Source organism: Chiloscyllium punctatum, chromosome 11 (genome assembly GCF_047496795.1).
Source record: "Chiloscyllium punctatum isolate Juve2018m chromosome 11, sChiPun1.3, whole genome shotgun sequence".
NCBI classification, from domain to species: Eukaryota; Metazoa; Chordata; class Chondrichthyes; order Orectolobiformes; family Hemiscylliidae; genus Chiloscyllium; species Chiloscyllium punctatum.
In genome coordinates this window covers 97079770-97096943 of record NC_092749.1, presented here as the reverse complement: position 1 = coordinate 97096943, position 17174 = coordinate 97079770, and the positions used below count along the sequence as shown (strand labels likewise).

At 39.5% G+C, this 17174-nt stretch overlaps 1 protein-coding gene across 2 annotated transcripts in view; it reads right to left on the bottom strand.

The window, feature by feature from the left end:
• Positions 1-17174, bottom strand: part of LOC140483239 (pleckstrin homology domain-containing family G member 1-like) — a 212757-nt gene that overhangs the window by 70365 nt on the left and 125218 nt on the right. The window contains exon 1 of one of the 2 annotated variants that reach the window (XM_072581339.1): positions 3279-3565. The exons of the other annotated variant lie outside the window; for it this stretch is intronic. The gene's annotated coding sequence lies outside the window, so the exon portion shown is untranslated. Of the gene's footprint in view, positions 1-3278; positions 3566-17174 lie in introns of those variants that run through there. 2 annotated transcript variants of the gene reach the window in all.

Sequence of the window (17174 nt, the reverse complement as noted above, 5' to 3'; positions counted from 1 at the left end):
TTCGGGGAGAGGGAGGTAGAGTGGCGTTTCGATCACTGCCTGAATTCACTTCACTCGAACAGGTTTCTGGGGATACTAATTCGTAACATTTGTAAGTAATCTGAAGGACAGCTCCAAATAGGTACTTTAAAATTACTAACGAACAAATATGTTACAGTGTGACCAAGATACTAATGGCCTATATTTTCCACAGAACTAACAATGGTAATAGATAGTTCCTGAACACTTGTCAATCTGCAATCAGGAGAGGAATACCTGACTGACTTCCTAAAGCAGAATGCAGACAAATTATGTCCATGTAATTAACCATGTTTAATCACAATTGCCCATGATGAACAATTACATTTTTTTAAAGTTGCATCTCCACAGCCAGGGAGTCAAAAGAGCAAATGGAGAAATTTAAGCATTACCTTACTGCTATGGAAATAGTTGTTCTAGTATCCACTGCAGATGTGAAAACCCTCCATCAACATAGTAGGTCCTGTAATTCTAATTGGGATTTTGTTACCACTATGAATGCTGGGATCTCTTTCTCAGAGATCAAAAGAACTTCTAAGATAGGAATTTATAAAGCATGTTCATATAGGAAGTGTTCAGATTCATCATTACAAAGACATCGGCACATATCTGATCAAGATCCTGTTACAATTAGAGGTAACCTGCTTTGCTGTCCACTCCACTTCCAATTTTGGTGTCATCTACAAAATTACTAACTGTACCTCTTATGCTCACGTCCAAATCATTTATATAAATGACGAAAAGCAGTGGGCTCAGAAACGATCCTTGGCACTCCACTGGTCACAGGCCTCCAGTCTGAAAAACAACCCTCCACCACCACCCTCTGTCTTCTACCTTTGAGCCAGTTCTGTACCCAAATGGCTAGTTCTCCCTGTATTCCACGAGCTCTAACCTTGCTAAGCAGTCTCCCATGGGAAACTTTGTCAAATGCCTTACTGAAGTCCATATAGACCATGTCTACTACACTGCCCTAAAGTGGTAGAATCAGAATAGAAAATTAGCCAAAATAGTTTAAAGAGCATTCTGTAAACCCTGAAAAGGTTGTAAAGCTGACTTTTATCGAAGTAGTTATTAGAAATTGGGGATAGTAAACCCCAAAAGGTCAGGTTAAGGAAAGCACAAAGCATTGGTGGTTCACTGGTTTCAATATATCTGGTGTGTTTGCTGGGAAATAGTAGTTGCTTACAGTTGGAGCTGGGAGAATGCAGAAACAAAATGCTGCTACTAACAGACTTTAGGCAGTTAAGGCTGAGGAGAGGTGCGGGAAGTGGCAACTCCATGCCTTGGAAAAAGCTGGGCTGAAAATAAATCCGTGGGAATCCTTGATAGCTCACAACAGTGAATTGTGGGATGAAGCAAGCCCACAAGTTGTATTTGCTTGAAATGTAACGGAGAAAGATTGGAGAAATTCAGCAGCAGAAGGTGAAGCTAGCTGTTTGATAAAACCTACAATTGTGTTAGTAATTAGATGCTTGGGAGTAGTTCGAGAGCTCCCTGTAAGTCCTGTCTCAGGAAAGAAAAAGAATTGAACTACCGAGATGTTAGCAGTCATTCAGGCAATCTAAGTCAGAGATTTGTGACAGAGTTCTGAAACCAAACCATTGAAAAAGTGAAGAATTTTAATCCCTTGAAGGAGTCGGAGGTTTTAAATGAGATCTGGTGACCCTCTGTGTCACAAACAAATTTGGAGAGCCAGGCCATAAATTTAATAGTGATCAGGGATATTAACAAATCAGTTGGACAATCCCTCACATTATTGAATCACAAACCGTCGAGTCACTTCTACAAAAATTCTATTAGAACATTTTAAGTCTCCAAAAGTGGGATTTGAATCTAAAACATTTTTGATACAGAGACAAGAGTGCTACTCACTGAGCCAGATATGGCACCCTGTGATACACCTTCCAAAAAGTGTATTTACAGGCTAACAAAGGGCATGGTCAAACAGATAACAACCAATCCCATTAAATTAATCTCTGACAATGCATGATGCGAAATACCCTCACATAGCCTGCTTTCCCAACAGTCTTTAAAAGTTCAAGTTCATACCACCTTAAAATGCAGTTCTCACACAGAGGGCACGCCTTTGCAAGAAACCTGTTCTGGAGCAGATTAGTCAAGGCACTTGAATATTACAATAGGACAGAGTGTTCACGAATTAAGGATGCAACCTTGTACTGTTTTCTTCAAGTAACCTGTCCTGAGTGTCAGATGATAGCATATAAGCAGTAAGTGAACAGATGAACATAGATTGAAAACAGGTATTGTCAGTCAGACTTGAAATGCATTGACATAGTGAGCAGCAAATTTCCAGACTTGGGATGCAAAGCTGAACATACTGCAATCACACAGTGGTGTCTGATACAAAGGATTGAGATTGGGTGCAAGAGTAGAATAGAGGAGAGAGCATGCTTAAATACTGGTAACTTCCTGCTTTGATCCATCCTTGTAACCATCCAGTTTGCAAGCTAGATAAATATGGGTGAGCGTCTTGCTCAGCACCACCCCCCCCCCCCACTTTCCTCAGTCAGGAAGTTGTGATTTTTACAACAAGCCAATGGTTTGTAATCTGGGCACTTCCTCAACAATGTAAATTAAAGTAATTTATAAATCAAAAGAAAATTTCTCCAAAAAGAATTAAAATTAGAGAGCACATGAAAATATTGAGCGCTTTCCCCATGGAAGCATAGCATTTGATTTGCCTGGAATATGGAAAGGGGTTCGCCATTAGGGAAGAAAGTTAAATTTTGGGTTAATGAAAATGTCGCATCACAACATGGCTTCAACAGTTAAGATGATTTCTATCTACAATTGGGGAAATTGACAACTAGAAACAAAGTCAAGAAGGCCATCTGGTTAGATGGTCACATTCATACTTACAAGGTAAACAGCTCTCAGATAAACCCTGATTATCTGGCTTTATGCCTAAATGACTGCTTGTACTGCTTTTTGTATTATGCTCCAGACAAAAATTGCTCCTTCAAATTATGGATGTGTCTCACAAAAAAAAACCTCCTATAATCCAGCTCCTTTGCATCATACCTCTTAAGCATTCAGCCATGCAGCAAGCCATTCATCAGCTGGATAATAACCCTAAAATAAGGGGCAATTATTCAGGGTGGGTGGAAGCTCAGGGCAGCTGCTGCCACTTGACAGCTCACTGCAAACCTTTAAAAGGAAATCAGATTAGAGATCATGTTCATCTGCTCAAAACAAATGATTAAAAAAAGCACAAAACAGACACACACATGACTACTTACCCAGTGGGCTGGCCTCCCTGCAATGATTTAAGTCTGCATTGCTTAGACTTCAAGATTTCTTTGCGATTACAGTTCATTAGCACATCTTCAATTTTCACTCCAAGAAAAACAGAAAAGCAAAAACCCTTCATGGAATCTCCTTACCCAGTGCAGTAACACTGATCAACCCAAGCCAATGAGGGTTTTCTTCATCTGAGTCTGTGCAGAAAAGGTGTACATCGCAATGTGCAGCAGTGCTGAATGCAGTCCTCACCCATAGTTGACCCGCAGCTAACTCTTGGCACCAGTCAGAAGATTAACGATCAGCCGAGATGAGCCATCAGCTACATTAAAATTTAGACAGGAGGCTCCACTTTTTGCTGATTTCACAAGGTGGCAGTTTGCCAGCACTGCAGGGCAGCATTTCTATTCAGGACACATTCACCACAAGAGCATTTAAAGAGCCCTGAACACCTAAAAATGTTTCTCACTGCCATTTCTTCTACTTTCTACAGACATTGAGTTAAAGAAAAATCTGTGTCCACATTTATCACTTCATTTGCAATTCTTGACTATTCAGTTATTAGCCATGGCTCGATTAGTAGCACTCTTGTTCAAGTCAGAAAGTAATTGGTCCAGTCCAATTCAAAATTCTCCAGTGTGGAAATGAAGGAATGTTGGACTGGAAGTAGCATTTTTAGGCAAGACAACAAAACAGTAGTTTCCAGCCCTTCTAAATCCCTATAAAAGATCAGATGGCAACATTTGCAAGAGCTGCAAAGTCTTTAATTTCCCTGATGTCTTGATCAATATTTATTAAGAGAAAGTGAGGACTGCAGATGCTGGACATCAGAGTTGAGATTGTGGTGCTGAAAAAGCACAGAAATAAGCCCTGATTAGCCATTCCTGATGAAGGGCTTATGCCCGAAACATCGATTCTCCTGCTCCTCGGATGCTGTTTGACCTACTGTGCTTTTCCAGCACCACACTCTAGACTCTGATTAATATTTATGCCTCGATCAACATCAGGAGTGTTTGACTGGATTATTTATCTTTGTATGTGTGATGCCATGTGGAAATCGTGTACCATTTTCATCATTACAGTGACTACAAAATGTATTTCACTGGCTGTGGAACATTGTGATGTGTTGAGGTTTTGAAAGGTACTCCAGAAAAGTGGATCTTTTCTTGTTTGAGTTGATGGTATGAAATTACTGTTGCAGAGAAAGGGACAACTTCCCAGTTAGTTCATTCTGAGCCAACTCACCAACACTGCCCATAGTTCTCAAGCATTGGAAGATGGGACCTAGAGGTTACCCACAATCATACCACAAAACTTGTCAAGCAGTTATATCTAGCACAGAACAGGTAAACCTGCCAGAGGGGACAGAGTGAGAGAATAAGAGAGCAAACTCTAGAGCCAATGATAAGACATCAATGCAGAAGTCAAAGCTGGAGCTCTGGAGTAGTTTTCAAACTCTGACTCAGAAGTGGGAATGGCAATGAGACTCACTCCTACCAGTGGGACTGAATGAGGCAGATGGGAAAGATAAAAAAAAGGGAAAGATAATGAGAAAGGGGAAGAGAACAGATTCCTACCTCCCAGTCATAAACACACAGGGGATACAAAAAGCAATAATTATCTGACCTCAAGATTTATTGAATAGATTAAAACAAAAATTTGTAGATGCACAAGCCACAATGAATGGGACTTAGACCCACCATTCCTTTTCAGAATTTTGCTACACACTGGCTGTTACTGATTATACATTTGCAAAGTACTAACAACTGGATTTGTGAAGTGACATATGCAGAACCACAAAATAGTCAAAGAAAATTGAAATGAAGGTTGACTGGTAGAAGTAATGGGAGGGGAAAAATTTGACAGCATGCATAGAAAGAGAAATCAGGGAGGGAAGAGAAGCAAGACGACAAAAACAGAGTGAGTACTTTGGTGGGAAAGGATGGGTTATCTGCAAGGACAGCCAAATAAAGCAAGTAGGTACAGAGGTGGAGAGAAAGGAAAGGATTTTAAATGGTTAAGGTGCTAGCTTCCACTGATCAAGTGGACAAGATCAATCCAAAGATGTAAAGAAATTACAAGTTAAAAGTGAGCAAATACCATTAAGTCAGGACTAAAATAAAATCAGAGGTGCAAGTTTCTCTTACCTTGAACCCTGAATCAAATCTGTTTGGATTCTGTGTATTCATTTGTGGACTGTGTTCCAGTTAGAAGTTTGAAACATCTTAAAAAATGGATGTGGAAACAAGGACAAAGTACTATTGGGAGTGTGAGCAAGCGAGCAAAAGAAAGTGGAAGTAGTAAGTATGTGTCAAGGAAATGAGAAAATACTTTCACAAGAAGTTTTCACAGTATTCCCGAGCATCTGAAACATCCGCTGTTAGGCACTCTTATTTTGTGGTAACCCTTCCCCCCGCCCCATCCACTGTCTTCAAATGTGTCATGCCGTCACATTTGACCATTTATCAAAATGAACAGGGAATGAATGAATTTGCTGGAACATTTTCATTGCTCCTTTTATCTGGGTCAGTAAAAGAAATTTTTAAATGAGAGATGTTAAAAATAAAACACTATCATACCTCCCTCTCCAGCAGACCCCATTTCCATCTGCCCAATGTTTAAAAGTGTACCGATAAAGTCAGTGACTTATCATGGTGAAATGAAGTTTTATGGAATATGAACCAATAGGAAAAACAGGGCACAACTAAAACATTTTGTCTTTTCATGAAAGTAAAATTAACCAAAGAAAACAGCTTGGGGGGACATGCATGTGAATTAAAAATCAAAACAGGCTGGGTAATCATCTTTACAATTAGAGGATGATTATAGGGAAAGATGTTTTCACTTATAGCAGAGTCCAAAACTAAGATTCATAAATAGAAATCATGATTTGGAGGAACTGGTGTTGGACTAGAGGTGGACAAAGTTAAAACACACAACACCAGGTTATAGGAGAAAGCGAGGACTGCAGATGCTGGAGATCAGAGCTGAAAAATGTGTTGCTGGAAAAGCGCAGCAGGTCAGGCAGCATCCAAGGAGCAGGAGATTCAATGTTTCGGGCAAAAGCCCTTAACATCGATTCTCCTGCTCCTTGGACGCTGCCTGACCTGCTATGCTTTTCTAGCAACACATTTTTCAACACCAAGTTATAGTCCAACAGGTTTATTTGGTAGCACTAGCTTTCAAAGCGCTGCTTCTTCATCAGGTGGTCAATCATCTGAAAGAGAAACATGCTTCGAAAGCTAGTGCTTCCGAATAAACCTTTTGGACTATGACCTGGTCTTGTGTTATTTTTAAATTCATAAATAGAAGATAGTCAACAATAAATTCAGTAGGGCATGCAGGAGGATAATGTGGACATGTTCTTTCCATGTTGTGCTTTGGCCCTTGGCTTGTGCATGCTGTGTAAAATCCACACAATGAAAAGTGTGATTTCTGATGCACAGATTCTAGATATTATAACCACTGTTATTGCCCGATGGCAGGAGGGGAAATGGGCTAGATAGAAATTGTTAGACAAAAATGTCCCAGGAAGCAGTCATCCACCAAAATCAGCAGACATACATCCTACACTACGACTTGCCAAGCCACACAGCTTTACACAAGAATCAGCTTCACCAACCATGATCATATCTCCAAACTGAATACCAAAAAAGTTGCAGAAATAAATATCACAACCAACTGATAAGATTGAATGAACGCCTTCCATTTCTCAGACAGCTCCAGTTATTTGTCAAGAGAATTCTTCAGTGTTTAATTCCCTGTTTCGACCCAAATTAATATCATTTTCCTGCAGTTTGCTAAATGTTTCTATATTAATAACAAAGTTTGCATGACCAAAGCTAGAGGCAAAGATGGGAAGACAGAATTAAATATACACCACTTCCAGCATGCCAACAGACCAGCCAGCCTAGTCAGAAATAATTCAGCACTGACCCATGCAGAGTCTAAATAGATAGATAGATCATTTGACCTTGCAGCACTGCTGACTAATGTTCAAGGGTAAATGCCACTACCTCCTCTCTTCTTTCTCACACTCAAAAAAGGCCAGTACCCACTCACTTTACTACTGGACAGGTTACAAGGCTGATGGACTACAGCTCTCATAACTATATGTACTATGTCCATTCAACGCCTCTCACCATCATCCTCCCAAATGACTAATCCTTTTGGTACATGGCAGCCCCCAACTGACCAACCTGTAATTCAGATAGGAGGACCAACCATTGTGTAATCAAATGAGGCCCTCAACTATCTGTGACAGTCCCCTTTCATTTCAAGGGCTCTTTCCCCTTTAACTTTCAAAAATCACTTACTTCAAACTCATGTAGCATGTTTGCCACATAAGCTGCTGTAGCACTGCTACATTTAATTCAAAGTGCCGTACTGTCTGACTGACACATTGACTCTTCGGTGTCTCATTCCACCTGTCACAAGCCGATTGGCTTTTTAGCTCAGGGAGAAGCAAACTGCAGAGGTGCCTGCAACTGAGCACTCAAGACCCAAAGCATTAAAAAAACAGCAATAAAATCCACACAAAGGCTTGCAGCCTGTAACTCAATGAGGAACAAGAAAGCAAGCTCTTGGATGAATGTCTATGTCAGCACTAAAGCATACTGTGTAGACCCAAGAACTTCATGGCTGTCCCTGCACACAAAAAGTGACTGGCAAAATCTCGCACGTCCTAGGCATTCAACAGCTCCAAAGTAACATTCAAGAACTGAAGTCATGGCTGAGATGTTCCAATAGTAAACATAATGTGGTTGCCTGATGTGGAGTCACGTGGCTGAAAGGTCAAGGAGGATGATGAACCTTAGAGCATGGAGGAGTGTTGTACATTAACAGCAGTGTCAGGATGGCCAGGACAGATACTTGGTGATCTGAAAATACCAGTCTTGACCTTTGGGAACTTGCATCTAGTTTTTTTTTTAAAAGGAGGCCAAGAGAATTGCTATTGGGATGTAAACAATGGTTGTTGGGATTTTAATGATGTGCAAATACATGAAATAAAGTAGCCACCATTCAAGGCCAAGATCCTGATGTCACTATTCAAGAGAAAAAGAACATTTTTAAAATTAAGATCAAAGTCAGAGTTGTGCAGCATGGAAACAGGCCCTTTGGTCTAACTCATCCATGCTGACCAGATATCCTAAATTAACCTGATCCCATTTGCCAGCATTTGGCCCATACCCCTCTAAACCCTTCCTATTCATATACCCATCCAGATGCCTTTTTTAAGGTTGTAATTGTACCAGCCTCCTCTCTTGCAGCACATTCCATACATGCATCACCCTCTGCATGAAAAAGTTGCCCCTTAGGTCCCTTTTAAATCCTTCCCCTCTCACAGTAAACCTATGCTCTCTAGTTTTGAACTCCCCTACTTTGGGGGCAAAAGAAAAAGACCTTAGCTATTCATCCACATCCAGAATTTTTCCATTCTCACCGTTTTGTCACCATACACACCATGACTCACGCCATATGAGGGAGAGAAATATCCACTCAAGACAACAATCAGATAGGAGAAAAAAAAAGAACAAACATTCAGTATTTCAACGTATTGGACCAGGATCACAAAATAATAACCAAATGATGACTCCTAAACATGCGTCAGCAGAGAGCTGCCTCGGGGACTTAGTTTAACCTGTCACTGCAGACAATGCTTCTTGTTTCTCAATGCAGTTAAGGGGGGTTACTTCACTGCAGGGAGAGAAAATGAGGCCTGAAAAGGTGACGTTTTCATTTAAGCAGGCATTGTGAACATCATGACCAGTCACTAGTGTGGCCAGCTAGAGGGTAACAGAAGATTGAAAAAAGGAAGGAACTCAAGAGATTTACTGCATCACCTCACGTCTGCAGAAACTCCATGATCAAAGACAGGGTGACTCATTACCATTTTATCTGAGTGACTTTCAGCTACTATTTATACTTGATAGCTGAAGTCCCTTGGGACTTGCCCACTTTTCACAAAATATAAAAGTTTCTTTTAAAGGTGGGGAGCTTCTGTGACCACACAAGATCAAGATGATAAAAGTTAACGTACACAATTACAAATTTAAATCACCAAAAAAGTAAACATTTATGCAATTATCTTGAAGTCAGAAAAAGGCATGTTCCCACACAGTGAAAATATAGATTCTTCATCAAACAAGAAAAGTTGTGGATGCTGCAAAACCAACTGAAAGTTGAGACCAAGATTGATATATTTGTTTTATGGGGATGTGTCAGCTCCAACATTGTTGGAGCTTTGTCTTACAGTGAGGGTTGCTGGCATTTCCAAGTATAGGGAATACTCAAGAGTCATTTAGCACAGAAACAAACCCTTCGGTCCAACAAATCCATGCCAACCATAATTCCAAACTAAAACTAGTCCCCCCTCTACCTGCACTTGGCCTATATCCCTCCAAATATTTATTCGTGTACCTATTCAAATGTCTTTTAAACATTGTAACTGCACCTGCATCCACCACTTCCTTTAGAAGTTCATTCCACTCATGAACCACTAAAAATGTTTGCCCCTCATGGCATTTAAAATCTTCATCTCATCCTAAAAATATGCTTAGTCTTGAAATCCCTCACCCTAAGGAAAAGTCACCTGCCATACACCTCATCTACACCCCTCATGATTTTAAAAACTAAGGTCACCCTTCAACCTCCTATGCTCCAGTGAGTAAAGTACCAGTCTATTCAGCTATTCCTTGCAATTTAAACCCTCCATTCACAGCAACATCCTGGCAGATCTCTTCTGAATAATATTACTATTATTAATAATAATAATCCTTGCTTGCTAACCAATTTTCCATCCATCTCAATACACTTCCCCAATTAATTATACATATTAATCTTATGTGGGACTCTGCACTTGAACACTAAAATTAAGCAGGACTCACTAAATATGGCGTGGTAGAGGAAAACAACTTGCTGGCCAAATCAGAACAGTTTCAGTTAGCAAGGTACATTTATTTCATGTTAATAACTGATAAAGTTTGCATTAATCAAATGGACATAGCTACAGGAACATTGTGAACCATCAAACATTCCTTCAGAGATCCAAAAATGTTCTGCTCTTCAACTCCATACTCTCACCCAGAGAGTGGTGGATGTATGGAATGCTCTGCCCCAGAAGGCAGTGGAGTCCAAGTCTCTGGATACTTTCAAGAAAGAGATGATAGAGTTCTTAGAGATAGTAGGATCAAGGGCTATGGGGATAAGGCAGGAACAGGATACGGATTGTGGACGATCAGCCATGATCATAATGAATGGTGGTGCTGGCTCGAAGGGCTGAATGGCCTACTCCTGCACCTATTGTCTATTGATATAGATGGTGACACTAATGGCAACCTTTTTAACAAAACTGAAGTAAGGGATATTAGTTATAAAAGGTGAATAATAGGAGTGAAGGTAGAAATCAGTCAAGAACTAAATGGAACATTTCAACAGCCTTGAAAGAAATGAATAGCAACTTAAACATCTACGGCACCTTTAAAAATGTAATAACGAACACACTCCTCCTTTATTTCACTTCATTTTTGCAGTACTGGTTAAAGCTAGTTGTGGTTATTAGTTATCAGCAAGGTGATTTTTTTTCTTCAAAAGGAACTATATGTGTCTCGGGGCAAACTGACATCAGCCAAAGCCCCAGTGAGTCAGATGCAATTCGTTGTTCCCTGAACTATTTCTAGGAGCAGGATACTGGTATTATTTCAAACAAAGAGCAGAGATATCCCTGGATTTTCATCCCTGAACAGATCACCATAACATAGCTATTTGTAGAACCTTGTTGTGCACAATTTGATTTTTCCATTTCCAAAATGTTTTGCAACCAATTGGAATGACCTGAAAAGAAGTCCAACAGAATAGAAATTTAAATCTTTTGAGAACTGAAGCATGAAAAAAAACTGCACTTTGGTTACGCTGTGAAAAATACAGGATTGCATTTAAGAGTAAAATCATAGCAGTAAACCATGGTTTTCTTAAACACAATTATGTACCTGAATAGTAGTAAGCATGCAATTAGCTAATACAGATTCATTCAGGAGAGTTTGGAGACTACAGCAGTTATATGATTAAATGATAAGCAATCAAATCAGTCTTATCAAATGGAATGGACAGAAGTTTAGATTTGTGCATACAAGCCTAGGAAAGCAACAACTACTCTGGAGAATGCCAACAAGATTTGATGTGTATATCTTTTGAAGTGAGATTACAGATATTAGACAAGTATAACTACAGCCAAAAGCAACACCTTCACCAATAAACAGTACTTTTTATTTCTTTATACTTTTACCATTTTGAAATTTCAACATACACTTCTTATAAAAATAAAGATTGGCCACGTATGATCACAACTGCAATGTTGGAAACACAGTAATTTTCGATAGAGCAAAGCGTCATAAATGATGTGATAAATGACCAGAAAATCTCAGTAAAACTGGCTGAAGGACATGTATTGGGCCAGTTCACCAAAACAAACCCCACTTTCCTTGAAATGGCATCAATGGATCTTGAATCTAATAGTGAGGGCAGACAGCAACAAAAACAAAATTAAACAAACAGCAAACTATTTTGAAAAGATAGCCAAAATATAACATACCAAAATAAAAATGGGTACTTTTTAATGAGACCACTCAGGAAAAAAAGATATGATCCTGATTATTACAATTACCACTTTTTGGACTGATTTCTATTTTATAACAGATGAACACAGAAGCACAATAACAATGGAGTTTGTTTTGTTCAGTTTCTTGAAATCTATATTTGAGTAGATTTAAACCCTTAATTCGCTACAGAAAGAATGCTGCACTGTCAGATGTGCCATCACTCAAGATGCAATGTTAATATTGAAGCATAAAAAAAAGGAACAGCAGTAGGCCATTCTGCCCTTTGAGCCTGCTTCGCCATTCAGTATGATCACAGCTGATCATCTGAGTGCCTTGTTCCTGCTTTCTGTCCATGCTCTTTGATCCCTTTAGCCCCAAGACCTATATTTATATCCTTCTTGAAAACATTCAATGTTTTGGCCTCAACTGCTTTGTGGCAGAGAATTTCACAGGATTAAGAAATTTCTTCTCAACTCAGCTACCACTGTATCCTTAGACTGTGAACCCCTGGTTCTGGACTCCCCAGTCACTGAATCCATACAGTGCAGGAAGAGGCCATTTGGCCCATTGAGTGTGCACCAACACAGCATCAAGCGCAGACCCATCCCCCAATCCTATCTCCATAATCTTGCATTTCCCATGGCTAATCCACCTAGCCTGCACATCCCTGGACACAATTGGAATTGAGCTTGGCCAATCCATCCAGTCTGCACATCTTTGGGTTGTGGGAAGAACTGGAGCACTTGGCTGAAACCCACAGAGTCACCCAAGGCTGGAATCAAACCTGGGCCTTGCATTGTGAGGCAGCTAACCACTGAGCCACCAGTCATCAAGAACAACCTTCCTGTGTTTACCCTGTCTAGTTCTGTTGTTAGAATTTTATAAGTTTCTATGAGATAATTCTAACTACAGCCCTCTGCACTTTTAGGCATGCCTTATAAAGGCACCATATGAGGCACTCCATCAAAAACAGTAAGAGAGTTCACCCCAGTCACCTGGGCAAATGTTGAGGGAGGAGCAAATATCATTAACAGATGATCTGGTCATGATTGTCAGCAATCAATGCTAATGAGTGTGATTGTCATGCAATTTCTTAGGTGGACAATGAAAACATCATTGTTTAAGGACCTTGTTAAATGCCAATCAGCTTGGATTCCCTATAGCACACCAGAGGCTACACTTCAAGTAATACATAGTTGTCATACATAATTTTTGAATTTGGAATTGAGAGGGGTGCTGATTTGTAAGATTTCATTTGTTTTCCAACCCTCCTGTAGTCTGCTAGTTTCTTTCTTTGCAAAATGCAGCATTTTGTTGTTCAAGGCTCCATGGTGCAACTATTCCTGTGGCTTGCAATGTAACTGGTCTAGATTTGAATTGATACTTGAGTGGTCAACTCTATTCTAATCCTTTGTGAATTGGCACTTTCCAACTGAGTTTGGGAGATCTCCCTTCTTTCCTCTTATACACAAGGGATACCTCTGACAGTTCAATCTAATACTAAAGGAAATGGTGCATTAGTGATCGGGCACAAGGCTTGAAGACCATAGCAATGGTTATAGGAATAGGCCATTCAGTTCATGCCTGCTCTGCTATTCAATTGATTCAACATTCCTCATATCCACGTTCCTACATCTTCCCCACAAACTAACCACTTGAACTCGAGTAGTATCCACCAACTCATGGTCAACATCTAAAAACAACAATATGTACTCCAACTAAAACAGACATCAATACTTTTCAGGGCATTCATATCATGCCCAATATCTGAAATATCAAAACTGCTATTTCCTTTATTCCCATGAAATGTTGAAATTCCACAGACTGAATGCTAAGCAGCCTTATGGGTCACAATAAGCACAACAATCATTTGGTAATTGTACCTTTGGGGATATCAGATTGCTTCTGTTGTGACTAAATGCAAATCAACTTTATGCAAGTTTGAACTTTGTACCAGTTAAGAGTCCAAGACAGGTGGGGGCAGATAACTACTGGCATTACAGAGGGACAAATGAAAAGAAAACTGAATCAAAAGGAAAGATGACAAAGTATTGGTCAGAAGAGGTGGATTTTGAAACTTTTTTTTTGGAAAAAAAAGGATGTAGAATGACTTAAGGTAAAAAAGAAGCAAGGATCTGAGTGGTCGAAGATACTAGTGGGATGCAGACCATCAGGGAATACACAGGAGGCTAGAGATTGAAATGAACAGAGACGAATTGTGGTTCAGTTGGCAATGTTCTCAACTCAAAAACTTTGGATGTTTGAGTTCCATTTTTAAAAATGAGGGCTTAATTGCAAAACTGAGGCAGTGCTGAAGTGTCAGTGATATTTGTGATAAAAGACATGAAACCAGAGGACAGTCAAAAAAAGAAATCCCATGGCACCACTTCAAAGAAGAACAGGAATGGTCATCTTTAGTGTTCTAGCCAATAATTTTTCCCTTAACCAACAAGCACCTATAAACAGGTCACTTGGTCACCATCATTTTCTGTAAAATTGTTGTGCAAATTGACTGTCTGCATTGTAACTGTGACTACATTTCAAATAGGACCTCATAAGCACTTTGAGATGCGTAGAGGCAGAGCAAGGCATGACAGAAACTATTATTTCTTTCTAAATCAAAGATGGAATTTCAATATTAATTTTGAGTTTTAAGCATCGCAATCAGTTCTCAAAAGTTTAAAACATGTTTCTTGCGCATTGAAACCGGCTGTTACAAGCAAATGCAAAGTACTGTGAATGCTGAAATAAAAACAAAGTGCTAGAGAAACTCAGCAGGTCTGACAGTATCTGTGGAGAGAGAAACAAAATTAAAAGTTGATTCCAATAGCATTCTTCATAACTTGGTTATAACAACCTAACTACAAGGTTACAGTATCACAGAATATAAAACTTGCAAGCCAGTGAGACAAGTGACCCAATTAACTGCATTGCTTCTTGAGACACTAAATGTAGGACTGAATCCTATGCTGCAAGATATATTAAATTAACAAAATGGATTAGAAAAGAAGATTACAGTAAGCTTCTTGCATAAAAGGCAAAAAGATTGAAGTAGCATAGACCAAGATAGAAAAGAATACCACAGTTCAAGACTGAGGGGATTCAAAGTACAGGACGCAGAATGCGATTGTAAGAAAAAAAAAGGTTTTTGGAGTACTCATCATAACTTCAGGTGGTAAAGAAAGGCACCACAGCAGGAGAGTAAAAGATTAGGTAAAAACAATGACTGCAGATGCTGAAAATCAAATACTGGATTAGTGGTGCTGGAAGAGCACAGCAGTTCAGGCAGCATCCAACGAGCAGCGAAATCGACGTTTCGGGCAAAAGCCCTCCTGATGAAGGGCTTTTGCCCGAAACGTTGATTTCACTGCTCATTGGATGCTGCCTGAACTGCTGTGCTCTTCCAGCACCACTAATCGAGTAAAAGATTAGGCCAGACACAAAGGGGTTGTGGAATGACCATCCATTACCAGGTCCTGTGCATTTTCTTTTGCAACTGTCCAGGAGAAAGAGGGATCTTAGAACATCCTTCCTTAATGTGGAAGCAAAACAAAAAAAAAAGGTTCTCAGGTGACATATGCATATCAGTTCCCAGGACACAACAGGGTCAGTAATATCAGTGAGACAGGATCCCTGCAAAAACTAGACCTGACTAAATACAAGTTCCTTTAGTTTGATTCACTGTCTAAAAGTCTCCAAAAACAACAGGTTAGTTCAACCACTATTTGGTCAAACTTTCTCTGGAGCAAATCATCTGAAAAAGTTTAAAAACATCACATCTTTCATCACTTGAGGGGATCCGGTCCAGAGATTCATTTATTTGCAATTTCCTCTAAATTACAAGATCATGAAGTTCCTTAATACAGTCAGATTTGAATCAAAGTTCCTTCGTCACTCTTGATTTTATCATTTGCACTATATCTGTCCAGCTCAGCTTTCTATACTTTCAATTCTAACTCTCCATACTATTACAAATCAGAATGTACAAGCTCAGACTCAAGATCATAAAAACACAAAGACATCCATTTCAAAATATTTGCTCTCTCACCCCCAACCCCACCCTTCCCCACAAACCACAATCAGGAAATAAATCCAATGAGTTCTGGAACATGAAATATATGGATAGTTAAAAAACCTCTGAAGTTCCAACTTGATTAACAGATGTCTGAACCCCCTCCTGTCATATCACAGTTCTTCAGTGCAATACAAGCTAAAGCTCTACGGGTCAATTCTTGTAGGGAAAACAGGAGCCCTGAATACTTCCAAATTTCAATTCAATTCAAGAATTCCAAGGCCTTAAATTGGAAAGGAGAAGAGAGGCCAGATACTCTCCCTAATGATCAACAGCTGAAATGCAACAATATTTTTGACAATATTTTGATTTAACAAAGAAGGTCATGAACAAACAAGCAAAGTTTACCAAAACCACACAATGTCACAGAAAGTTGATTTAAAAGCACCAAAATTTACTGAAAAGGGGAAAAAAAAAATCTCATGGTGTGCGTGTGTGTCACAAGTTGGATTGTTTTCGGTCATCATTCAGCTTCAATTAACTTTGCACAAGAAGCCAACAGTGCATCCAGGACTTGATGAACAGGGAGACCAAGAATAATGTCTCAACCAAAAGGGATTTAAGGAAAATGTCTTGCATTTAAATAACACTTCACAACCATTTTGATCTGCAACCACTAACGTAGGAGATGTAGCAGCCAAATTTGCACATAGCAAACTTCCACAAACAAAAAACTCATTGTCAGATTTTAAAGAAGGAATCAGTTTTAGTGATATTGATGGAGGAATAAACATTGGCCAGGACACAGGAAAATTCCCCTCCTGTTCTAAGTAGTGCTGAGATATCTTACATTTACCTGAAAAGGCGAGTCAGATCTCAGTTTAATACGTCATCCAAATCCAGCACAGCTCTTCAGGCCTCAAATTTTGAGAAGAGGGGCTAGAACAAACAGCCTGGTGACTCAGAGGCACATGCTACCAAATGAGTCACACTCTTGGTATTAAAAAAAGATTAGAAAGGAACAACGCCCGTTGAAAAGAAATTAAAGTGAATAGAAAATAAAAGGGGCAGTATGGCGAGGAATGTAAAAGTTGAAGGAAATGAAAAAGTACAAATCACCAATCACAATTCATTGCAGAGATGCCACAATATACTTTTTCCTTTCGAGACTGGAAAGGTTGGGTGGTAATGCAGAGCCACACATTTTTTAAGATTAGATTACCTACAGTATGGAAACAGGCCCTTCGAAGAGTAACCCATCCAGACCCATTCCCGTACCCTATATT